The sequence below is a fragment of the Pan troglodytes genome, chromosome 7 (genome assembly GCF_028858775.2).
Source record: "Pan troglodytes isolate AG18354 chromosome 7, NHGRI_mPanTro3-v2.0_pri, whole genome shotgun sequence".
In the NCBI taxonomy this organism is placed as follows: Eukaryota; Metazoa; Chordata; class Mammalia; order Primates; family Hominidae; genus Pan; species Pan troglodytes.
The window spans coordinates 68,660,301-68,687,378 of NC_072405.2; positions in this window are offsets into that span (position 1 = coordinate 68,660,301).

Sequence of the window (27,078 nt, forward strand, 5' to 3'; positions counted from 1 at the left end):
ATACTGGCAAATAAAATTCAAAAGTACATGTAAAAATAATAATACATTATGAACAAGTACAATTTATTTCAGGAATATAAGAAATCATGTTAATGTAATTCACAACATTAATAAATCCAATTTAAAAGTATATAATTATTTCTATAAGGGCTAATAGATCTTCAACAAAATTCAATACCCATTTTAAATATATATTATATATGCCTTTCATAATAAATCACCGGATGCCTTTACACTAAGTCAGGAATAATGCCCTCTACCACCACTACTATTTACAGCTTTACTGGAGACATGAGCCATGGCCATCTGATAAAGGAAAACACTTAAAAGCATAAAAATTGTGGCAGGAATGAAGTAAAATTATCTCTGTTTTGCAGATTATATTATAGTGGACTTTCAAAACCTAAAAAAAACATGATAAAGCTGACACAAACAGTAAAGGAATTCAATAATGTATCTGAATATAAAATCAGCTTACAAAAGTAAATAGCCTTCATAAGCACAGCTGATAACCAGTTAGAATATATATTGAAGGAGAAAATCCCACTTATAATAGCAACAGTAAAAGATACTTAAACTTTAAAAAGAAAACTTTAAAACTCTCCTGAAAGACACCAAAATAGAGAAGACTAGAAAAATACAATTATCTTCCTTCTTCTTGGACAGGGCAAATTAGTATCATAACTGCACCAATTCTATCCAAGTTAGCATATCAATTTAATGCAATTTTAAGAAAAATCCCAACAACTTAGTTTTTTCTGTAGCTATATGAGTTAAATCTGAAGTGCATATGCAAAAGAAACCCCCACTTTTTAATGACTAGGAAAATCTACCTAAATAAGAGTAATGATAGGGGGCTACCACTACTAGATAAAACTATAAAGATCAATAATTAAAACAATATGGTACAGTCATATCAATAGACAAACCATTAGGAAATGGAAATTATAAGTGAAAACTGGAACATCCTGGTAACATAAAACAAGCAAGTACTTAAATACAAATGAGACAGATGAAAACAGCAAGGAAATCAGCTTACAAAGGTTACTCCTGGCTGCCTTTTCTAATGACTTGAACATAAAAAAGAATAATGACCCTAATGGATGAGTCCATAAATGTATTAAAAGGATAAAGAGGAGGTTGAGGAAAGATCTTCTTTACAGAAGAATGCAAACTAATACACTCAGAAAAAAAAATGGTAGAATAAAGCTGCCATTTTCAAAAAAAAAGTAATCATTTATTTAGGCAAGGCTCATTAATGGGTGCTAAAATCATTATGTAAAATATGATATTCACATGTTCTCAATGTATTTACTCACATTGAACTTAATCATTACACAGGAAAAAAGTACTTTTACACGGAAGAGCTCTGATAGATTTCATCTTAACCAAGTTATAAAACTTAGTATCATCCATAATTAAGTGGCCATGTCCCAGTTTACCTGGGTCACACCCTGGTTTCACCTGTTGTCTTAGAGTACTTACTTATTAACAGTACACCCTTTCACCCACAAAAGTATACCATTTTGAGTGATAAATGATAGGGTCATTAACCTAATAATATACCTTCTAATAGAATGCAATCAGAATTATACAAGATCATTTATATATTATTCTTGTCAAAATTTTAATTTTATCAGGAGGAAACACAATCGGAGAAATCTAAACCATGGGACATTTTATAAGACAATTACTTTGAGCTTTAAAAAAATGTCATTGTTACCAAATAAAAAAATCTTTGAGTGTGCTAATCATATTACAGGTAGGTAGGATAAAATCCTCATTTCTTAAGAGAGAAATGCTGGTGTCTTTAGATAACAAATAGCTGAGTCTTGCTTTTTTACCTAGTCTGATACGTTCTATTTTTAAATTGGAGTGTTTGGACCATTTATATTTAACATAATTATCAATGTATTTGGGTTTAAAGTTATTATTTTGCTGTGAGTTTTCTATTTGCCCCCTCTCTTCTTTGTTCTCTTATTCCTGTTTTCCTCCTGGTTTTAGATTGAGTATTTTTTCATGTTTCATTGAACTCTCTATCTTGAATTAATAATATGTCTTTGTTTACTTATTTTACTTGTCACTCTATGGCTTTCAATATGCACACTTAACTTATCCCAGGATACCACTTCATGTCTAATACATACACCCACCTGTCCCTCCCTTCCTTTGTCCTATTCTTATTAATATCACAATACACTATTATTTTGCTTCAAAAAGTCAAGGACAATTTTTAAAAATGAAAATAGTGAGTGCAAAAAGTATTTTCTATTTACTTACATGTTGACCATTTCTGGTGTTTTTTACTTCTTTATAAAAGTATGTTTCCATTTGGTATCCTTTTCCTTTAGCCAGAAGAATTCTTTTAACACTTCTTGTAGTGCAAGATTGTTGGTAACAAATTCTCTCAGCTTTGGTTTTATTGAAATAAAAACAGTTTTTTAACGGATTTTTTTTTAAGAATACAAAATTCTAGCTTGACAGGTTTTCTCTTTTTTTTTTTCTTTCAGTGCCATTGTCTTTTGGCTTGCAAATTTCTGGTAAGACGTCTGCAATCATTTTCACCTTTGTTCCTATACACAGTGATTCTCAATGTGAGACAACTGTCCCCCCAAGGGACATTTGACAGTGTCCATAGACACTTTTTATTGTCACTTGATGGGGTGTGGTCACAGCCATTTAGTGGGTAGAGAATAAGGATGCTGCTGAACATCCTACAATGAACAGGACAGATTCTACAAACGAAGAATTACCCAGCCCAAATTCTCAATCTGCTGAGATCGAGAAACCCTGCTCTGTACAAAGTGTGTATATTTTAATTAGGCCAATTTTGGTACTTTTCTCTTTATCCCTAATTGTCAGCTATTTGATTAGGATTGGCCTTGATGTGTTTTGTGTCAGCATGCATGTGGGCCCTGCTTGGGATTTGTTGAGCTTCTTAGATACTCCCCAAGTATCTAAGAAGCTCCCCAAGTATATGTCTAAAAATATTCCCCAAGTATTTCCTCTGCCCACCTCTTTTTTCTATTTTTTTGCAACTCCAATTGTACATATGTTAGACCACGTAATATTATCCTACAGGTACCTGAGAATCCATTTTTTCCATCTTTTTTTCTCTGTGTGCTTCCTTTTAGATTCTGTTTCTGTGGATTAGGTTCACTAATCTGTTCTTTAACAAAACAGGACCTGTTTGCTTTTCATACTATCCAATTTACTATACTTACTTTTTGCTGTACTCACTGCAAGTCTATACACTGTTCCATGGTATAAGTAAACCACAGTCTCCTATATAATGCCCTATGGGCAAAATAGCTAGCTATGCATTATAAACAATGCATCAATGTACACTTCTCCTTTCACTACATATAGGAAAGACTTTCTCTCAAGTATATAATCCAAATTACACTGCAAGTTTATAGAACATACAGAGCTTCAACTCTATTAGATGTTGCCACATTGCTTCCAAAATATAAACTGGAGCATCATTTTATACAGCAAGTAACTGTAAACTACATGTTTCCCAAAAAACAAAATTAAATGAACTTTTGTACATTGATAGGATAAAATACCATGTAGCCATTGTAGGTCTTGTTGAGCAATATTTATCATATAATTTTATATTTAAAAAGCAGAAAAGGAAATAACACCATAAGATATATAATTAAGAGACTGGTATTTTTAGTGTGCTTTGCATAGAAAAATGACTGAAAGTAAATATCACCAATCTTTTAACAGTCATTATTTCTGGATGATGAGATAATGAGTAGCAATTTTTTTTCTATTTTTATTTTTCTAGGTACCCTACATTTTTACACAAACATGTGTCCTTAAATAAAGCTAAAGTATTGGTATCGATATTAAAAGAACTTTACAATAAATATTAAAACCTTGAAGAATGAAAAATACATGTTAAGGTTTATGATCAGAAAAATATCAATGAAAGTGTTTGGGCTCTTTTTCTTAAAAAAATCTTATCAGTACCTTCACCTACCTGCTTCCACTACCTCAGGTAACCCCCATCCTACTGCACTGGGTACAGATAGTATAGCCCATCAGCCTCAAGATTTCACAATATGAGAGAATATCACCCAAATGCTATCTAAGAAATTAAAATGTAGCTTTTTCTCCAGTACATAAAAACTATCTACCTCAACTCATAACTGTACTATATATTCAGCTGCTAATTCTTTCTGTTGCAAGTGATTCCCCAACATGTCAAAAATTCAGGTTACATGCTAGGATTTCTTACTAGAAAATGGGAGCTGGTCAAAGCATCACTGATCCAAGGGGACTAGAAAACACCGGATGCTAATACTGCCCCGTTGATATCCTGAGGCCCCTTTCTTCAGAATCAAGGAATTGAGCTTTCATTCAGACCTCAACAAAATAACACCTAAATATGAAATGATACCAGGAAATCAGTATAGTTCAGCTCTTTTGATACCTCTATTTAAAAGTATTTTGTCCATTAGTCATTTACGGAAATGTCATACAAATTCACCACCTACAAAAGCAGCAAATGGTACTACTTGCATAGCAATTCTATTTAAGATTTGCAGAATTTAAACTATTTTAAAAATCATCTTTGGTTTGTCTGGCTGTTTTCTTCCTTTACCTTTATTTCCCAAATTTCATGAAGTAATAAGATGAAAAACCTCCCTATTTTTATGAAAGCATTTACATACAATCAGCAAGTGAACAACAAGGCCACAAAGTCTATTTCCATTAGTGCAAGAAACAAAGAGGGGCTTTCAACCTAGAAATGTCAGGCACCATTACTTCCTGTATGGTATGAAAATGCTACATCTGTTGATGTCAAAGATGGCAATATGTCTATCTACATATCAACATTGATGACTGTGGGATGCTTCAACAGATTCTTGGCAGATCACAGATAATAACTGTTTTCATAAATAGCCAACATAAAAACCAGTGCATGATAAAAACAAAAGTTGGATTTTCTATGACAAAAGAATCTAAACTGACTTTTTAAAAATGTACCAGTGAGCTTGGCTTTATCATTAGAATATTTTGCAAAGAGCCAGCGATCAGAAGAGAGATGGCCTTAGTTTCAGTAATGGCAAATTGCATGATATGGGTTTCGTTGCAGGCATGTTTGTGTGTGCGTGTGTATTTTATGTTACTACATGATAACAAATATATGTGGCACAATAAAAGTGCTCAGAGACAAGTCCAAATCCTTGTTGGATATCAGCCCAGAAAATTCTCTTTATAAAGATAAAGTTATATAGAATAAGAACTAGCAAAACAAAAATATACACTAAAAAGTTTAAAGGTTGTATTTTAAGCTACATTCCATACAGCCTGTTTGTTTGTAATTTCAGCTTCTAAGATGTCTACTATATATGCAAGACATTTATTTGCATCTAAGTGAAAGACAAAAATCAATAAGGTATTTTAAAGCCTCTTTAATAAACACAAATATGCAATTTAAATATTAGACTCAACCTGAAAAGATAAACTTATCTTTGAGTTTTCCAAGATTTTTAAATACATGTGAAAATATTGTCCGGCCTCTGCAGTCAGAGATACAATATGATAAAGATCAAGGACATTTGCCTTACTCATTCCTAATCTCAGCCAAAAGGACAGCACCAGTTTCAACTACCCGAAAGAACATGGATAGCATCATGTCTCAAGTACAGCCGGAACTAGGGGCTAGTTCAAGTTCAGGACTCACTCTGTTTCTCCACTCTGCTGATTATTCACCTCCTTATCTCTTATGCAACCCTACCTCTTCCACACAGGACACACAGTTTCCCACAACTCCTCACTTCCAAGACAGACAGCTATTTTTTACTAGCACCATAAAGAAAAAAAATTGGAGGAAGACTAATTTAGGTCAATTTAGGCCATATATGCCTATTGCGGGATTGGGTAACAGGGCTGTCCTAACCTGGAATGTTGCCTGCTCCTCACCCAGTCACTTTGGCAGGGGAGAAAAAGTCCTGTAAAAAAATAGTGATATCCACTGAATTCCATGGCAAAGAATTGAAGGAAGGGGCACTTTCCTAATTAGAAGGAGAGTCCTCTTACCAGAAGCTGGGAAGTTTGCTGGCCTACTTAATAATATATGTAAATAGACTAATACATTCTTACCAATTTTGGCTCATCAAAATAAATATTCATACAATATGCTGAAGTCTATTTCCTTCCAATTACTCAGGCTTTTAACAAAAAGTAAGGAAAGTAAAAAATATGTAAAATTCATTGAACACAAATTGGTCTCACCTAGGCAACCCTTAAAGGACCAGTTTTCATGGAGTCCAATTTAAACTGAGTCAGATCATAATTATCTGGTCTGGAAAAATATAACTCTCCTATATTCCCTGGTCCTTAATCTTATTGACTTCAATTTTCTTTTTTATCAATCTATTTCAACAAATCTCATTCTCACAGTTACCTTGAAAATGTTAAAAATCATCATTGTATTAGAAATTCTATATGATATTTTGTGGACATTACTAATAAATGTGTTTATTTCAAAAAAGTAAACCATGATTTCAGGGATGTTTACTCCCATTTGTAGCAAACACATTTGATGAATATATTATAATTGCCACTATGACCATAAGTCATGTCATAAAAAGATTGTTTATAGCTGTGAAATTTATCTTTTTCAACTAAATTACAGATTTTTCATTTTAAATACACTCTGCAGTCTGAAAAATCTGGTGACATAGTTGTGACCAAATAGTCAATAGATCTTGCTGTTTTGCAGGTGAGGAAGATGATGACAGAAATAAATGTGCTTTAAAAATGAAATAAGGTGTGATGGTTAAGTTTATGTGTTAACTTGGCTGGGCCATAGGATGCCCAGATATCTAATTAAACATTATTTCTGGGTGTGTCAGTAAGAGTGTTTCCAGAAGAGATTAGAATTGAATTGGTGGACTGAGTAAAGCAGTGAGCTGTCTCCAGTGTAGATGGGTATCATCCAATCCATTGAGAGCTTGAATAGAAAAAAAGGGCAGAGGGAGGTTGGATTCGCTCTCTGCCTGACTGCTTGAGCTGTAGCATCCCTCTTCTTCTGCACTTGAACTAGGACTTACATCATTGGTGCTTTTGGTTCTCAGGCCTTTGGACTCAGACTGGAATTTACACCAGTGGCTTTCCTGGGTCTCCAGCTTGCAGACAGCAGATCCTAGGACTTCTCAACCTCCACAATCCCATGAGCCAACTCCTTATAATAAATCTCACTTATATGATATCATATATTTGAAATATATCATATATAATGAAATTTATTTCTCACCGTGTGTGTGTGTGTGTGTGTGTGTGTGTGCATGTGTTGTGTCTGTGAGTGCATATCTCCTGTTGGTTCTGTTTCTCTGGAGAACCTTGACTAACACGTAGACTATTAACGGACACATTCTTAAATAGAGGACTAAATTAAATTCTGGCTTAGTCGCTGGAACATTCATCAACCAGTAAGGCTCAGAACTAACAAGTGTTTGTTAAATGCCTTCCTAAACAAATAAAAGGAAAAACGGGAATGCCACATTTTACTTCACAGCTGTTTTTTTTTGTTTGTTTGCTTACTCTATCAAGGGAGTTTTTTAAATTATTGTTTTGAATAGCAAGTGCTCATTTGTGCACATCTCTAACCTTAATTTTCTGATTTTCTTAAGGATGAGTGGATCTGGTTCAGAACATCTGTGAACACAGAGGGAGTGGAAACTTCACTTTCAACATCATCAGCCAACTTCCCTCCCATTACAATTCTATCTCAAGATCAAGGTCATGCAACAAAACCAGCAGGTGTGATTCTTTCTCTCCGATCAACTCACTTTGTTTTTTCTATTTTTATGCTCTCTTGAGCACTGTATAATTAACTTCCATAATGGCTCTAAAACTACTAGGTAAACATATTTACCAAGCTTCTGTCCATATTGATAGAGAGGAAATATGTTAACTATCAGATGTCAGAGAGGAAATATGTTAATGATCCTGGGATATACACCAATACTAATGGATTATTGGTAGAAATATCAATCGACTGCCCTTCAGATTTTAACCCAACTTTGGCCACCTTCTTCTTTGAAGGAAATGATGACAGTGATTAAAAAAAAAAAAGCAGCAAGCTCCTGCAGGCATTCCTGAGAAATTCAGAGGGATTTCCTGTACTCTGCAAAGACCATGACACAATGTGGCCATAATCCTAACTCTCATGCTGCTGCTGAAAGTGGAAGCAGAAGGATACAAACAAACCAAACCCTTGATTCAAGCAACAAGCATTTATTGAATGCCTGCTGTGTGCCAGAACTAGTCTAGGCACGTTGAAGGCAATTGATGCAGGACTTCCAATAGCTTCCCATCTCACTCAAAGTAAAGGCCAAAGACATTACAGGGACCTAGAAAGATCGCCCATGATCTTTCCTCCACTTCACTCCACTCTAGCCACAATGATGTCCATTCTGTTCTTCCAATACACTGTGCTTAGTATCTCCTGAAAACCTTATCTCACATGGTTCTCTCCACCTAGGAAGCTCCAATCCCGGATACCTGCATGGCTTGACCTCTCTTTCCAACCAATCTTTACCCAAATACAGCCTCCTCAGAGAGGTCTTCCTGAGCCACATTTGCAAAGTTAAATCACCCCTACGCAGTTCCTAATCTATTTCTTTGCTTTACTTCCTTCCTTAACACTTGCCATTCTCTCACATAGTATATATCTCACCCATTATAATCTGTCTCTATAATTAGACTATAAAATTTAGGTAAGTGGGGCTTTGGGGTTTTGTTTTGTTCACTGCTAAATCCCAAAAAAGAGCCTTGCACATAATAGCCATTTAATAAATATTTTTGCATTAATTGACTAATAAAATTTGTTACAAGGTTGGTATTATTTCTTCATTCCACTGAAGAAAAGAGGCCCAGAGATTAATTTATATAAGTTTCTAAAACAAGTAAATGGCGAAGCCCTTGTTATCTCCAGATTTATAGTCTAGGACTTAATCTTCTCTGCCACAGTGTGACAGCTACCTAGAAAGCACAGCGCAAAGAAAGATGTTAGAAATGGACATTGGAGGCAACCTCCATGTCCTAATGAGCAGGTGGGGGCATAGTGGAACGTGCATTATGTGATGTGATGCATAATTCATAAGGCTCCCGGACTTTGACTCACATCCTGTGCATATTGGCAAGGGGCTGCAAATGGCTTCAGGTTGCTATCTTATCAATGAAAAACATTTTAAAAATTATAAATATTCCCTTCTCTAACTGATTAGTAAATATATACAGACAATCTAGGATTTTCCCCTGGCAAAGACCTCCTTTGCTTCTCCTCTGCTTTGTGTAGTATGAATCCCACTATGATATGAAATGAAGGTTTGAGCAGCATAGTGGTTGCATACAAATTCTTTGAGTTTCATCCCAGTGGAGGAGCTCCGTGTTGCAGAATAGGAAAGAGAGAAAGCTAAAATGATCAAAATATTCATCTTATCCACATGGAAGGCTTTTTAATTTAATATTTTTCTTGGTCCCACACAACAGATTCATGTAGACACTAATCAGGTTTTAGTCACAGTCTTGCTGTGGATCTAATACTTCATAGAGTAGCACCTCACTCAAATGGGGGAACCAATATTTTTTAGTAAAGCCAGCTTCCTTAGCGTAACAGAACCAACTTGCTTTTGCTATTCCCTAAACAACTTTCCCTCGTTTATAATTTTCAGATTCTATGATTCAAGACTCTTTTACTTGAAAGCAGTAGAAACCCAATGCAATTAGCTTGAGCAAAGAGGAATTTATTAAAAATCTGAACATGTAAAAATTAAAAGGCCTAAGTACATCTAGATCTTAGTTACAACTGAAAAGAAGAATTTGTAATCTCTGAGACTCTCTATCTCCTATCCATGCTTCTCTCTACCCAGTATGTTGTCCCTTATGAACAGCTTCTTCCAGATGTTAAAAATATGGCCACCAGCTGCTTCTATATTTTCTTTATTTTTATTAGCATACTTTAAGTTCTGGGATACCTGTGCAGAATGTACAGGTTTGTTACATAGGTATATACATGCCATGATGGTTTGCTACACCCATCAACCCATTATCTACATTAGGTATTTCTCCTAATGCTGTTCCTCCTCTAGACCTCCACCCCCTGACAGGTCCCACCGTGTGCTGTTCTCCTCCCTGTGTCCATGTGTTCTCATTGTTCAACTCCCACTTATGAGTGAGAACATGTGGTGTTTGGTTTTCTATTCCTGTGTTAGTCTGCTGAGAATGATGGTTTCCAGCTTCATCCATGTCCCTGCAAAGGACATGAACTCATTCTTTTTTATGGCTGTATAATATTCCATGGTGTGTATGTGTCACATTTTCTTTATCCAGTCTATCACTGATGGGCATTTGGGTTGGCTCCAAGTCTTTGCTATTGTGAATAGTGCTGCAATAAACATACATTTACATGTGTCTTTATAGTAGAATGATTTATAATATTTTGGGTATATACCCAGTAATGGGATTGCTGGGTCAAATGGTATTTCTGGTTCTAGATCATTGAGGAATCATCACACTGTCTTCCACAATGGTTGAACTAATGTACCCTCCCACCAAAAGTGTAAAAGTGTTCCTATTTCTCCATATCCCCTCCAGCATCTACTGTTTCTTGACTTTTTAATGATCACTATTCTAACTGGTGTGAGATGGTATCTCATTGTGGTTTTGATTTGCATTTCTCTAATGACCAGTGATGATGAGCTTTTCTTCATGTTTGTCAGCTGCATAAATGTCTTCTTTAGAGAAGTGTGTATTCGTATCTTTTGTCCACTTTTTGATGGGGTTGTTTGCTTTTTTCTTGTAAATTTGTTTAAGTTCCTTGTAGATTCTGGATATTAACCCTTTGTCAGACGGATAAGCTGCAAAAATTTTCTCCCATTCTGTAGGTTGCTTGTTCACTCTGATGATAGTTTCTTTTGCTGTGCAGAAGCTCTTTCATTTAATTGGATCCCATTTGTCAGTTTTGGCTTTTGTTGTCATTACTGTTGGTGTTTTTGTCATGAAGTCTTTGTCCATGCCTATGTGCTGAATGGTATTGCCTAGGTTTTCTTCTAAGGTTTTTATGGTTTTAGCTCTTCCATTTAACTCTTTTATCCATCTTGAGTTAATTTTTGTATAAGGTGTAAGGAAGGGGTCCAGTTTCAGTTTTCTGCATATGGCCAGCCAGTTTTCCCAACACCATCTATTAAATAGGGAATCCTTTCCCCAATGCTTATTTTTGTCAGGTCTGTCTAAGATCAGATAGTTGTAGATGTGTGGTGTTATTTCTGAGGCCTCTGTTCTGTGCCATTGGAATATATATTTGTTTTTGTAGCAGTACCATGCTGTTTTGGTCACTGTAGCCTTGTAGTATAGTTTGAAGTCAGGTAGCATGAAGCCTCCAGCTTTGTTCTTTTTGTTTAGGATTGTCTTAGCTACATGAGCTTTTTTTTGGTTTCATATGAAATTTAAAGTAGTTTTTTCTAATTCTGTGAAGAAGTCAATGGTAGCTTGATGAAGAGAGCATTGAATCTATAAATTACTTTGGGCAGTATGGCCATTTCACGATATTGATTCTTCCTGTCCATGAGCATGGAATGTTTTTCCATTTGTTTGTGTTTTCTCTTATTTCCTTGAGCAGTGGTTTGTAGTTCTCCTTGAAGAGGTCCTTCACATCCCTTGTAAGTTGGATTCCTAGGTGTTTTCTTCTCTTTATAGCAATTGTGAATGGGAGTTCACTCATGATTTGGCTCTCTGCTTGTCTGTTATTGGTGTATAGGAATGCTTGTGATTTTTGCACATTGATTTTGTATCCTGAGACTTTGCTGAAGTTGCTTATCAGCTTAAGATTTTGGGCTGAGACAATGGGGTTTTCTAAATATACAATCATGTCATCTGCAAACAGAGACAATATGACTTCCTCTCTTCCTATTTGAATATGCTTTATTTCTTTCTCTTGCCTGATTGCCCTTGCCAGAACTTCCAATACTATGTTGAATAGGAGTGGTGAGAGAGGGCATCCTTGTCTTGTGCCAGTTTTCTGAGGGAATGCTTCCAGCTTTTGCTCATTCAGTATGATATTGGCTGTAGGTTTGTCATAAATAGCTGTTATTATTTTGATATACATTCCATCAATACCTAGTTCATTGAGAGTTTTTAGCATGAAGGGTGTGAATTTTATCGAAGGCCTTTTGTGCATCTATTGAAATAATCATGTGGTTTTTGTTGTTGGTTCTGTTTATGTGATGGATTAGATTTATTGATTTGTGTATATTGAACCAGCCTTGCATCCCAGGGATGAAGCCGACTTGTTTGTGGTGAATAAGCTTTTTGATGTGCTGCTGGATTCAGTTTCCCAGTATTTTATTGAGGATTTTCACATTGATATTCATCGGGGATATTGGCCTGGAATTTTTTGTTGTCTATGCCAGGTTTTGGTATCAGGATGATGCTGGCCTCATAAAGTAAGTTAAGGAGGAGTCCCTCTTTTCCTATTGTTTGGAATAGTTTCAGAAGGAATGGTAACAAGTCCTCTTTGTACCTCTGGTAGAATTTGGCTGTCAGTCTATCTGGTCCTGGGCTTTTTTTGGTTGGTAGACTATTAATTACTGCCTAAATTTCAGAACTTGTTATTGGTCTATTCAGGGATTCGACTTCTTCCTGGCATAGTCTTGCGAGGGTGTATGTGTCCATGAATTTATCCATGTTCTCTAGACTTTCAAGTTTATGTGTGTAGAGGTGTTTATAGTATTCTCTGATGGTAGTTTGTATTTCCGTGGAATCAGTGATGATGTCCTCGTTATCATTTTTATTGTGTCTATTTGATTCTTCTCTCTTTTCTTATTTATTAGTCTTGCTAGTGATCTATCAATTTTGTTGATCTTTTCAAAAAACCAGTTCCTGGATTCATTGATTTTATGAAGGGTTTTTTGTGTCTCTATCTCTTTCAGTTCTGCTCTGATCTTAGTTATTTCTTGTCTTCAGCTAGCTTTTGAATTTGTTTGCTCTTGCTTCTCTAGTTCTTTTAATTGTGATGTTAGGATGTCAGTTTTACATCTTTCCCACTTTCTTCTGTGGGTGGGTATTTAGGGCTACAAATTTCCCTCTAAACACTGCTTTAGCTCTGTCCCAGAGATCTGGTACATTGTGTCTTTGTTCTCAGGGGTTTCAAATAACTTATTTATTTCTGCCTTAATTTTGTTATTTATCCAGTAGTCATTCAGGAGCAGGTTGTTCAGTTTCTATGTAACTGTGTGGTTTTGAGTGAGTTTCTTAATCCTGAGTTATAATTTGATTGCACTGTGGTCTGAGAGACTGTTTGTTTTGATTTCTGTTCTTTTGCATTTGCTGAGGAATGTTTTACTTCCAATTATGTGGTCAATTTTAGAATAAGTGTGATGTGGTGCTGAGAAGAATGTGTATTATGCTGATTTGGGTGGAGAGTTCTGTAGATGTCTATTAGGTCTGCTTGGTCCAGAGCTGAGTTCAAGTCCTGAATACCCTTGTTAATTTTCTGTCTTGTTGATCTATCTAATATTGACAGTGGGGTGTTAAAGTCTCCCACTATTATTGTGTGAGAGTCTAAGTCTCTTTGTAGGTGTCTAAGAACTTGCTTTATGAATCTAAGTGCTCCTGTATTGGGTGCATATATATTTAGGATAATTAGCTCTTCTTGTTGCATTGATGCCTTTACCATTATGTAATGCCCTTCTTTTTTGCCCTTCTTTTTTGATCTTTGTTGGCTTAAAGTCTGTTTTATCAGAGACTAGGATTGCAACCCCTGCTTTTTCTTTTGTCTTTTTATTTCTTCTTTTTTTTCTTTTTTTTTTTTTTGCTTTCCATTTGCTTGGTAAATCTTCTTTCATCCCTTTATTTTGAGCCTGTATGTGTCTTTGCATGTAAGATGGGTCTCCTGATACAGCACACTGAGGGGTCTTCACTCTTTATCCAATTTGCCAGTCTGTGTCTTTTAATTGGGGCATTAAGCCCATTTACATTTAAGGTTAATATTGTTATGTGTGAATTTGATCCTGTCATTTTGATGCTAGCTGGCTATTTTGCCCATTAGTTGATGCAGTTTCTCCATAGTGTCAAAGGTCTTTACAGTTTGGTATGTTTTTGCAGTGGCTGATACCAATTTTTCCTTTCCATATTTAGTGTTTCCTTCAGGAGCTCTTGTAAGGCAGGCCTGGTGATGACACAGTTTCTCAGCATTTGCTTGTCTGTAAAGGAATTCATTTCTCCTTCGCTTATGAAGCTTAGTTTGGCTGGATATGAAATTCTGGGTTGAAAGTTCTTTTCTTTAAGAACGTTGAATATTGTCAACCAGAGCCCCCACTCTCTTCTGGCTTGTAAGGTTTCTGCAGAGAGATCCACTGTTTGTCTGATGGGCTTCCCTTTTGTGGGTAACCCGATCTTTCTCTCTGGCTGCCCTTAACATTTTTTCCTTCATTTCAACCTTGGTAAATCTGACAATTATGTGTCTTGGGGTTGCTCTTCTTAAGGAGTATCTTTGTGGTGTCCTCTGTCTTTACTGAATTTGAATGTTGGCCTGTCTTGCTGGGTTGGGGACGTTCTCCTGGATAATATACCGAAGAGTGTTTTCCAACTTGGTTCCAGTCTCCCCATCACTTTCAGGTACACCAATCAAATGTAGGTTTGGTCTTTTCACATACTCCCATATATCTTGGAGGCTTTGTTCATTCCTTTTCATTCTTTTTTCTCTAATCTTTTCTTCATGGTTTGTTTCATTAAGTTGTTCTTCAATCTCTGGTATCCTTTCTTCTGCTTGATTGCTTTGGCTATTGATACTTGTGTATGCCTCACAAAGTTCTCGTGCTGTGTTTTTCAGCTCCATCAGGTCATTTATGTTCTTCTCTACACTGATTATTCTAGTTTAGCAATTTGTCTAACCTTTTTTCAAAGTTCTCAGCTTCCTTCCGTTGGGTTAGAACAAGCTCCTTTAGCTCAGAGGAGTTTGTTATTATTCGCCTTCTGAAGCCTACTTCTGTTAGTTAATCAAACTTATTCTCCATTCAGTTTTGTTCCTTTGCTGGTGAGGAGTTGTGATCCTTTGGAGGAGAAGAGACATTCTGGTTTTTGGAATTTTCAGCCTTTTTCGCTGGTTTCTCCCCATCTTTGTGGATTTATCTACCTTTGGTCTTTGATGTTGCTGACCTTCAGATGGGGTCTTTGAGTGGATATGCTATTCCTTTCTGTTTGTTAGTTTTCCTTCTCACAGTCAGTCCCCTCTGCTTCAGGTCTGTTGGAGTTTGCTGGAGGTCCACTCCAGACCCTGTTTGCCTGGGTATCACTAACAGAGGCTGCAGAACAGGAAAGATTGCTGCCTGTTCCTTCCTCTGGAAGCTTCGTCCCAGAGGGGCACCCACCAGATGCCAGCTGGAGCTCTCCTGTATGAGGTGTCTGTTGACCCCTGCTGGGAGGTGTCTCCTAGTCAGGAGGCATGGCAGTCAGGGACCCATTTGATGAGGTAGTCTGTGCCTTAGCAGAGCTCAAGTGCCAGGCTGGGAGATCTGCTGCTCTCTTCAGAGCCAGCAAGCAGGAATCTTTAAGTCTGCTGAAGCTGCACCCACAGCTGCCCCTTTGCCCAGGTGCTCTGTCCCAGCGAGATGGGAGTTTTATCTATAAGCCCCTGACTGGGGCTGCTGCCTTTCTTTCAGAGGTGCCCTGCCCAGAGAGGAAGAATCTAGAGAGGCAGTCTGGCTACAGTGGCTTTGCGGAACTGTGGTGGGCTCCTCCCAGTTTGAACTTCCTGGAGGCTTTGTTTACACTGTGAGGGGAAAATGGCCTACTCAAGCCTCAGTAATGGTGGATGTCCCTCCCCCGACCAAGCTGGAGCGTCCCAGGTCAACTTCAGACTGCTGTGCTGGCAGCAAGAATTTCAAGCCACTGGATCTTAGCTTGCTGGGCTCCGTGGGGTTGGGATCTGCTGAGCTAGACCACTTGGCTCCCTGGCTTCAGTCCCCTTTCCAGGGCAGTGAACAGTTCTGTCTCACTGGTGTTCCAGATGCCCCTGGGGTATGAAGAAAAACTCCTGCAGCTAGCTTGGTGTCTGTCCAAACAGCCACCCAGTTTTGTGCTTGAAACCCAGGGCCCTGGTGGTGTAGGCACTGGAAGGAATCACCTGGTCTGTGGGTTGCAAAGACCATGGGAAAAGCATAGTATCTGGGCCAGAATGCACTGTTCCTCATGGCATGGTCCCTCACGGCTTCCCTTGGCCTGGGGAGGGAGTTCCCTGACCCCCTGTGCTTCCCAGATGAGGCAACGCCCCACCCTGCTTCTGCTTGCCCTCTGTGGGCTGCACCCACTGTCTAACCAGTCCCAATGAGATGAGCCAGGTATCTTAGTTGGAAATGCAGAAATCACCCTCCTTCTGTGTTGATCTCACTGGGAGCTACAGACCTGGAGCTCTTCTTACTCAGCCATCTTGCCAGCCACCCCAATCTCTGCTTCTATATTTTATATCTCACAGCTTGGCCATTGTCTGGGGACTCTATCTCTTTCTCCTTCTTCAGTTTGCAAACTCCAAGGAAGGATTCGGATTGGGCGGGTTTGAAAGCCCACTCTTGGATCCCAATCATCTGTGGCCAGATTGGAGTCAACAATGAAATGGCCACTCCATTCAACTTCCACAAGCGGAGTGTGTAAGAGAACATTTCCTAGAAGAAGGGGTGTTGCTGTTACCACAGACCTCAAAAGCAGAAAGACAGGCAGGGATGGGGGCTGAATAACCAAAAAACTGATGTTTCCCACACAGGCCTGCTTTTCAGGACCCCAGCATCTACCATGTACCCTCTCCCGTTAAATTTTCCCTCCAAATTTCTTCCAGTCCACTAAACTACTACTTGTCTTAGTCCATTTGGGCTGCTATAATAAAATACCGTAGATTCATAATTTATAAAGAAGAGAAATGCATTTTTCACAGTTCTAGAGACAGAGAAGTACAAAATCAAGATGCCAGCAGATTCAGTGTCTGGTCAGGGCTTTCTCTCTGCTTCAAAGATGGCACCCTCTCGTATTAGAAAACAGCAAGTGAGCTGCTTCAAGCCTCTTTAATAATGGCATCAATCCCATTCAGGAAGGTGGAGCCCCCATGACCTAATTGCCTCCCAAAGGCCCCACCTCTTATACTATCCCATTGGAGATTACATTTTAAACATATGAATTTTGGGGAGACAAACATTCAGACCACAGCACTACTTTTCCATTAAAGTACCAAAAAAAGACTTCATCAGAGACCAAGATATAAATAGCCCATTTCCATCAATAAATTAAATGAGTTCCTGTGAAGGTTTCCAACAGCTGATATTTAGATACATCAGTTTTACTTGAGCCCTTTTAGTCCATTTTCATCAACCCTCAGCGGAAGTTAACTGGAATGAAGTGTACATGACTGAATCTAAAGTTTTTACTGAAACAAGCTTTTTATGGAATTATTTCACCGGGATGTCTATCCATGATACTTGTTTGTGCTCTCTGCTCCCCTATGTACACTAAAACAGACCCAGTAGGTCTCCTGTCATCTCAGCACGAGGTACCAGTGCCTTTGGTTCATGCATTTGTTTCTCTGGTGTACCTGCTGTAGGCTGATATTCACTGATATTGCATCTAATGATCATCACACTTTTGGAAATTCATGAACTTGTAATAATCGGCCCTAGCCTTAACATCACTTTCCTTTGTGATTTACGTGGACAATATGTGATCCAGGAAAAATTAAAAGATACAAAATTGTACCTATATTTTGCCAGAAATAAGTCATAAAGTAAACTACAATCGCATACACTTATACACGCTCACACAGCCTCTCTCATACACACAGAGATGCACACTTATCTCTCTCTGTGCTTCACAATAACTGCATTAAGGAATTTCAGATTATCTTGGAAGAGAATAATTTTTTATAAACAGAAGCTTTAAGAAATTTTTACTGATTTTTTGCAAGGGGTCTCTAAACATGCTCAGCTTCTAATAAAGCTAGTGTTGATTCTATTCAACAACATGATTTACTTCATCCTAGTACATATGAGAAAAATCAGAGTCCAGTGATACTACAGATTTGTAGAAGATGGTATAACACACCAACAGAAAAATTGCACTTGCTGTACTACAAATGGCAGCTCTTCAAAATACAGTAATTTTCCTAATAGCCACAGAACAAAGCAAACAAAATTCCATCTGTTAAGCAATACCCAAGAGTGATTTCCATTTTCATCTCAACCACAGAAATCCCCCTATTAAAAAGAAACACAGCCATGGTCATTGGCAAGTGCATCTTTGTGCATCAGTTTCATTATTTGCAGTTCATTAGCCTCCAGAGGTGACACATTTGCTAGGAACTATGCAAAGGAAAGCCTGACATGGTTCCCACACCATGGGGCTTACAATCAAGAAGAAACAGCTAGGAAATATTCAGCAAGAGCAAAAATAGGAGTAAAGAGATGGCACAGAGAGGAGAGAAATTCAAAAAGGGAATTTAAGGCATGGAGAGAAAGGGCATTGAAATTTGAATTCCTCTTCAGGGTTAAGTTCGTCATCCAATATTAGAAAGGAGCTCAAATGCTTGAGGAAATACAATATTCTAGTGGACCAGAAGGAAAAGGTGGAAATAAAAGAAATGGTAAATTCCTTCACGTCAGAGGCAGTAGTTTAATTTCCACAGTCTTTAACCAAAGAGTAGCAACACGAAACACATAGTAGGCTCACAATAATTGTCAAATAAAAGGATCAGTGGAACTACTTTTTAGAGCTGCATTGCTTAAAGATTTTTCTGAAGCACATTGTGCAAGCTAAGTGGTCTGTAGACAAAGAGCTTTGTGGTCAAGTAAGTTCACTAGTGCTGTCCAATGTCACTTACAAGATGCATGAGGCCCATGGGCATATTACAGCCTCAGAGAAATCCAGCAGTAGAGAAATTTTTAGATGTATTAACCCTATTTCTCTCAACTCATATGACCTCAGAATCTTTCTGGAGTTTTTTGGGTTTTGTGTTTTGTTTTTCATATATCACCTGTTGGCAACTCAAGACTCTATTCTCAGGCGCAGACTTTGAGAAATACTGCCTTTAAAAGCCTTAAAAAGCAAGGGCAGAGAATATAAGAAATGTGTTTTTAAAAAGACTGTTAGCTTCAAGAGGTCAAAGACTGTGTCTGTTTGACTTTCTGGTTGTATCTCCAGAGCCTAAACTAATAGCCAGACAAAAAGTGGTCAGTAAATATTTGATGAGTGAATGAATGGAGGAAGAAGGAGAAAAGGTTAGGATAATTGGTTAACCTACTGGATCCTGGTCTGTTAGCCAAGATAAGGGAGATAATTAGTCTGGTAATTGACAGATTGAGGTTGTGGCAACTGTAGAAAATCTAGATGGAAATTTCCTGTTGGACGGATGGCACTCAAACCAAACTCAAGATCTGAGATAGAGCTAATCAATTTGGATTATTATCTATCTTAGTCCAATCGGGCTGCTATAACAAATATATCATAGACAGGGTGGTTTAAACAACAAACATTTATTTCTCACAGTTCTGGAGACTGCAGGGTGCCGTATAGTTGAGTTCTGGTGAGGGCTTGCTTCCTGGTTCGCAGATGGCCATCTTCTCACTGTGCCCTCACGTGGTGGAGAGACAAGAGAGCTCTCTGCAGTCTCTTATAAGAGCACTAATCCCATACATGAAGGTTTAGCCCTCATGACCTAATCACCCCCCAAAGTCTCCACCTCCTAATACCATCACAGTGGAGATTAGGTTTCAACATAGGAGTTCTGAAGGGACACAAATATTCAGCCTTTAGCAGTGTCCTTTAAAATAGAAAAGCAAAATGAACCAAGGACACATGCCTGAAGAAAACAGTTAGTTGCCAAGGAGTAGTTAACGTCATTGGAAGGGGTTCATCCACTGTCCTCCCACATATTTTCCCACCCTAACCCCAATCTCCCCTCTGCTCTTTGTCTTGTTTTCCCTACCTGAGAAAATGGCACACAACTATCCTGCCCCACAGTGCAGAAACCTGAGGCTTATCCTCCTTTGCAAGGCCTCTCTCATCAACTCTTATTGACTCCAGCCAGAAACCTGACTTCTGTTGGATGTTGAATGATTAGCACCCATACATGGAATAAATAATACCAATGACAATATTATTCTGTCTTTAGATAGCACTCTACAGCACATTTTCAAAGATACTATCTCTAATTCTGAAAAGAATCCTGTATCCTACATCATTATGTCTCAGAGGAGAAAACTGAAAATACCTAACTTTACTCAGTGCACACAACCAATGAGAAACAGATCTAGGAATGGAAACAAGGGAACAGTGTGTTGTTTCTTTCACAATTAATTAAAAGATATGCACTTAGCACTTAAGCCCTAGAAACTCTATGGAATCAAAGAAATGTAAGGCTTAACATTTTCAAATTCTGGCTCCCTGAAAATATCAGCAAACCAACTTGAATATATGCAGAGCAGAAATTATTACTTATCACAGTAGGGCAGAACTCTCCCTTGATGTGGTCTTAGTAACACATTGGAAAGGACAGGTGAAGTTGGGATATTTGTAAGGTTTTGGAGTCCAGACACATTTTTCAGTGTTGGGGCTTAACTGGGATTGAGTAAATATCATGGTACAATAGTCTAGGATCAGTGGACAAAGCAATGAGAAAGTTTTGATGCACAAGAAGTACTGGAGAGTAAACAGCAACTTAAGGCTACATATTCTGCAATACTCATTTAAGTGGATTTTTGCAGAATGGCCCTGGTATAAACAATAAAATTATTTTCATCTCCCTAGGCAAGAGTCTCCTAGAATGGTAAAGACATGTTGATGAAAACAGTGGAATAGTAAAATTAGTAAAGACAAACAAATAATACAATCATGTTAATATAGACAACAAGTACATGAGTATAAACAATTTTAGTTCTCACTACCAAAGTGGTATTGTATGGAAGAAAGAACAGAAATCCAGACCTAGATTTGAAAAAACACTTCCCACATATTGCCTTTGTAAGCTTGGCCAAGTTACTCAACCTGTCTGAAAACCATCACACAATGTAATCTTATTTGAGATGCTTTGTAAAAATAATAAGAACAAATAAATGCAATCCATTAGACCCTAGGAAAGAAAGAAAATAACCTAAACCAGGAGTATTTTGAGGCAATGGTGGAATACACAGGTGGATCTAATTTCACATTCTGGTGATGAAAACACGATAAAGGAAAATATCTTTATCAGTAAGCGAACATTTTCTAGGATCCATGCCTTTACATTTTTTCCCATTTGAGTGCCATTTTTTGATGGAATGGTATGACAAAGAATCTTTTAACTGTATGAAAGGGAAGGAAGAAAAGGATGAGGCAATTCATCACAACTTATTAATAAACAAATTTTACCCTGCTTAGCAAGATTATGTTTTAAATCAAATGTTTGAGCTAATTATAATCATACTAAGCTCCACTTGAGTTCTACTAGTGTGCTGACTCCTTACCCTGTTGAACGTCAGCTAGTGTCAGGCCCTAAAGCAGATATACTAACACTACCTCCTTTAAAGTGTTAACTGAGCTAGAACAAAACTCCCTTTTACAGAAGTACTGATTTTCTTATTGCTTTCAAATATGGAAAATACATGGCAGATCAAATATGAATTCCATGATCCCCAATTGAAACATGAGACTCCAAGAAATATGAGACCAACTTATTGAAAATGATGCAAGAAAATAATGAGAAAATATTTCCTTTTTGAGTGACAAAACACCATAAAGAAAATGTTAAGGAAGCTAGTTGTTCAATAATTGAAATGGCATAACTTGTGACACAAAAGAATTTGAACCAAAAAATCCTGTCATCCTTTGGAGAAGGAAAAAAGCAATAAATAAAGTGGTTTTGCACCATGTGGCAGCCTATCCCCAGATCTGAATCGGAAATAGAGACTTTAGAAAATAAAGGCTCTGTTACTATTGACAAAACTGAAAGGTTAGATACCGAAACTCGTTGTATTGACTTTGACAAAATTCACATACTTTGTTATGACAATAAACTCATTAAATTAAAACCAAAATTGGAATTGAAATAGTGCAGACACCAAGAACCAAAAAACATTATAGAAACTAAGGACCTAAATTTTTCCCTAGAGGAGGTAGAATTGAAAATCATTGCTGTAATGAAATATGAAGAGATGAAGTTTGGGAATACAACAAAGAAACTTTTTTCTTATTAAAAGACGGTTTAATAGAATACAAATACCAATGTCTTGGAAGGAGATACTTCCTGGCTAACCAAAACATTATGTTCATGGCAATCAAATGTTAATTAGAATTAAGGAGTAAGAGGCAAACATCTGAAAAAAAAAGTTTTAAAACTTAAGTCAAGCAAAGTTTCAAGGGACTTGAGAGTGTTAACTTACTTCCCATGCTCTGCTGTTTAAAAATATTGTAATCACTTTCTAGTCATGAAATTATTAGGTCAGTGCAAAAGTAACTGCTGGAATTGGCAAAAGCTGCAATTGCTTTTTACCAACGTGCTACATTGTGCCGGGCCAGTCCTACAGTAGCAAAATTGCTGCCCACGTGTATGATCTGATCTGAAGAAATATCAAAACCCACCAGCCAAAATATAGCCCTGCCAGTCTGCCATTGCCTTATTCTCCCATTCTCTTTGGCCTGCAATTCACTCAATAAACTCATTGACTATAAGGCTTTTGGGGGCCCCTGAGATCATCTCATGTATGTAACTCCAGCAGAAGACCTGAATGTAGAAACTGAGAAATATTCAAAGTAAGACCAATTATCTTAGTGGGTAGTTGTTCTTGTCTACCGTAGTTAACAACGTGAATATCTTATGTTTGGAAATAAAATGTTCCCTCCTTCTTTGTCCTTCCCATGTTACTCTCCCATATGCTAGCAACCTCTCCACTCCTTGATAACTGTCACAATCTCTCCTCTCTCTTCAAATCTCCAACACAGAACATGCTTCAGAGCTTTTCTAGATTTTGAAATTGGCTGTGGTAAGGTTCCAAAATAACAAAAAATATGATTCCAGACTTTCTACCCTGGCAAATTTATGGAAAGCAATTTGACTACCACTATTATATCATCAGACAATGACAATGTTTACAGTCCCCCTAGAGAGATGATTTGCAAGAACTTCTTCACTGTTATTTAGAAGGTATAGTTCTCACCTTTACAAATGTTTTACATTTGGTTTTACAAACATTCCACTTTACTGGGCCTATGCTGAAATGGTTTGAATATCCAACTCATCACCAGCTAACAGCAGGGAACACAATGGTAGTTAAATAGAGATCTCAGACATCACTATAAACACACTGGAAAGCTCTGGTCACTTCTTAAGATGTCATTATAATATAATACATTCACTTCAACATAAGAACCATCTGAGAATTGGTTGTGGGGCAAATAAAATCAAATTGTAGGGACTCCCATGTTAGATGGACCTTCAAATCTTTAATTAGGACAAAGTAAGGATTATTTAACATTGCCATTTCTCTAGCAAATTTTTTAAATTAAGCACAGGTGCAAGAACACTAGATATATGAAATCATAGAGGTGCCAAAGGCAGCTATTTTCTTGGCAATTGAACATAAAGAATTTATTTTGAAAATTCTATCTGTAGAAAGTAAAAATCTATCTGATATGGATAGCATAAATGAAATCCCATGAATAGCTTCTTAAATTGTACACTTAGAAAAATTAAGGGGAAAGGCATGGAAGTATTTCCTAGCAAGCTAAATATATGAATATCAGGAACAGTCAGGATAGGAATAGAAATATAGTAGGTAAATACATGCAATAAAACTGTATAAAATATAGCTTTAGGTAAACCAAATCGCTTGGTTATAAAATTGAATTCTTCTGTTAAGAAAAAGTTATCTCCTGAATTTGCAGCAATAAATTTAAGTAGCAGAAGAAAGTCAAAGTGAAAGTAACTAAATCCAGATCTTTGAGAAATGTAGGAAATCAAATTTCCAACAAAAAATATTTACTGACTAGTCCCAATTTTAGGCACTTGGAAAGAACAAAAAGGATACCATTTTAATGTACAGGTTACCAACTCTCAAGGGTCTTATCCATGGAAATACTTAAAATCTTGGCTTTACTTGTTTTCACCTTTATTTCTAATTTATTCTCAAACTGTTTTCTTCTTCTATAAAGAGAAGAAATTTCTAGGAAAAAATCCTGACTTAATGTTAGCAGCTCAACATTTTAAATATGTCATCTCTAATACTTTTTATAGCTCACAGTAAATCAGTATGTATTGGTCAACAATATTCAAACTAATTTTTTTTATGAAAACACTTGAGAAATGGTAGTATAAATCTCAAGGAACTGGCTTGGTAACACAATGTGTTTGGTTACCATGTGCATGTCATAATAAAAACAAGGTTTTCAATGTACTTGACATTCCACAAAGCATATGAAATATTTTTCCTTAGTTATGTCATCAATGAATATGTAGTAAGTGGCTCATTTAGCCCAAGATTAGGAGAACTTCTTTTTTTAATTTCAAGTTTTGTAATTTTATGTATTCTTTGGAATTCTCTTCACTGGCTTGCCAGTCAGCAAAAAGTATAAACCTTAGAAGCAAACAGCAAAGTTGGCACTGTGAAATCAGTAGCCACTCACTCTGATACTTGATGGATGCAGGGTCTTTATATAAAGCCATCTGCATACCTATGGCTGTGAAAGTCACCAATTAGAAGAAAAACATAAACTAAGAGAAAACTCTCAATTGATGTTCTCATTCACATCAACTAGGGTGAAGGTCCATTAGGCAAATCAACCATTGTTTTTCTCTGTCTGTAGAAATAGCTTCCCAGATACCAAAAGAGAAAGAAAGAGCCATGGAGCAACTGATGGGTTGTAGAGCTCATTGCACATGCCACCTCAACCCAGGCCATGACTTCTCAGGCTTGCTGGATAAGTCTCACAGGACAGAGAAACCAATGGCCTAGAGTGAGTGGGAGCTTAGAGGCTGAAATACTGATCCTTAGCCCTTCACTCAAGGGATGCTGGAACAATAGCAAATTCAGATAGGAAGCAAGTCACCCAACCAAGATGAAAACAAATGAAGAATCAATGTACATTAAGGCCATTTTTTTAATAGACTGATAGCATCCATGAGAGAACCTTTGTGAAAAGCAGCAAAAGAACTCTTTCTGTAACTAAGCAGGAGACGTTGAAAGAAATACTACCCACAGCATTAGCAAGAGAAAAACAACACATAACCAGATCAGATGCAATCATGTATTCAAGCATTTATTACAGACACCTGGCACCTACTAGCTAGTTAGTGAATGTTAACTCTCTCCACACCAAGATGAAAAATATACATAACTGAAAGTCGATATAAGATTAAGGACAGTTTTTTTCAAACCTTACTTACTTGTTATCACTGTTCTATTCATCTATATCTTACTTTTAAAACAAAGTCTTGGAAGAAATATATGTTCCCATCATAACTCATTCAGAGTTCAATTTGCATTGGATTAAAAGCCCATTGCCAGTTATGATGAAGAAGTTCTAGAAAATAAGCCAGTTCTAAACAGACACTATTGAATAGGAGACATACCAAATGTGACTCCAAATTATCATGGGTGTTGCATTATGAAGGTGATCGTTCTTTGATCATTCATTTATTCATTCAACAGGATACATATATTGCATACTCATGGCTAAGTAGTAGAAACTAAAATGTGTAAACATGGAGCATATACTGTGATAATATATGTAAAAATTCTTTGAAAAGTAAAAAATGCCATAGAAATGCCAAAGTTGAAGATGATGGTGATGTAATCATATCCTTGGGGGAGAGGCAACATAGTCTCTTTAAATAAAGGAAAAGCTTGTCTGTTTATTAATTATATAAAAGGAATAATTTATATTCATAATCTATTTAGATTTCTAAGTAGCTAGAGAATTTTTCCATAAAAAGTTGACTGTTCTGTTTCAAATTAGTTAACATAGGATTGTGGGGAATGCTTTATTTGAATGAGACGATGGTAAAAAGAAGACCTTTCTTGGTATAGAGAAGCATTAATTACAATCATCTTATTGGACAGTTTTATAAATCACTCAAAAGAAACTTCAGAGTGAAGTCTTCCTATTTGCAGACAACGCTCAGCTTCTAGGCATCTAAATAACAAGCTGCCTGGCATCAATTAAATCTCAAGAGACTGTGGCATGAAAATTGACAAATGAGTTTAACTATCATGAATAAAAGAGCAAAATAATAAAACAGTGGCTTTTGAGAGGATGGGCTCCAATGAAAAGACAGAAGAGAACCTGTTGTGACATTATTGTTATTGCCTGTTTGTGCATGAATATTGTTGTTGCTGTTCATATTGTCCTCTCTTAATTGAGTTATATACATTGTTGTTTTGACAGGTGTCAAGACATTTTAAGATGTTGTCAATTTGCCAAGGAAATGAAAGATTGTTGTGAATATGGCAAGATGTGAAAACAATGGAGGACTAGGTTTGGTATTAGTGAGGCAGTATTTGTCATTGGAGGAAATACTACAATTCCATATTTTCTTTGAGAGCAACTACAAAATTCATTTTGCAACATAAGAAAGGAAGGTGCTCACAAGTGACAGAGCTGTGATGTCTTGTTACTGAGCAATGTGCAAAATGCTGGCTTATCACACACTACATAATGCGACTGAGGGCAGGAAACACTGCCGACCCCTTCAAATACAAGAAAGAAGTTCAAATGCAAAAATAGGCTAAGGAGGTCTAATTTTGCATTACTTGGGGTTATTGGTAAGACATTGAGTCATGGTCTAATTGGCAGGTTTTTTTCCTTTCATGTGAAAATAAGATTTTTTTTTTTACAACTAATAGTGTATTAAAGCTAATAAAATGCAGTCAGTCCATATTTGGCGATGGGGGAAGAGCATGTAAAAAGTGTTGCGTATATGAAGAGAGACGGGCAAGCCAGATGGAGCCATGGCCTCGGGGGATGAACCAACAAAGGTAGGGACATATATCCAGCCATGCAGGGTCATATCAGAGCTGTGTTTTCATTCTAAGAGAAATGAGAATCCAT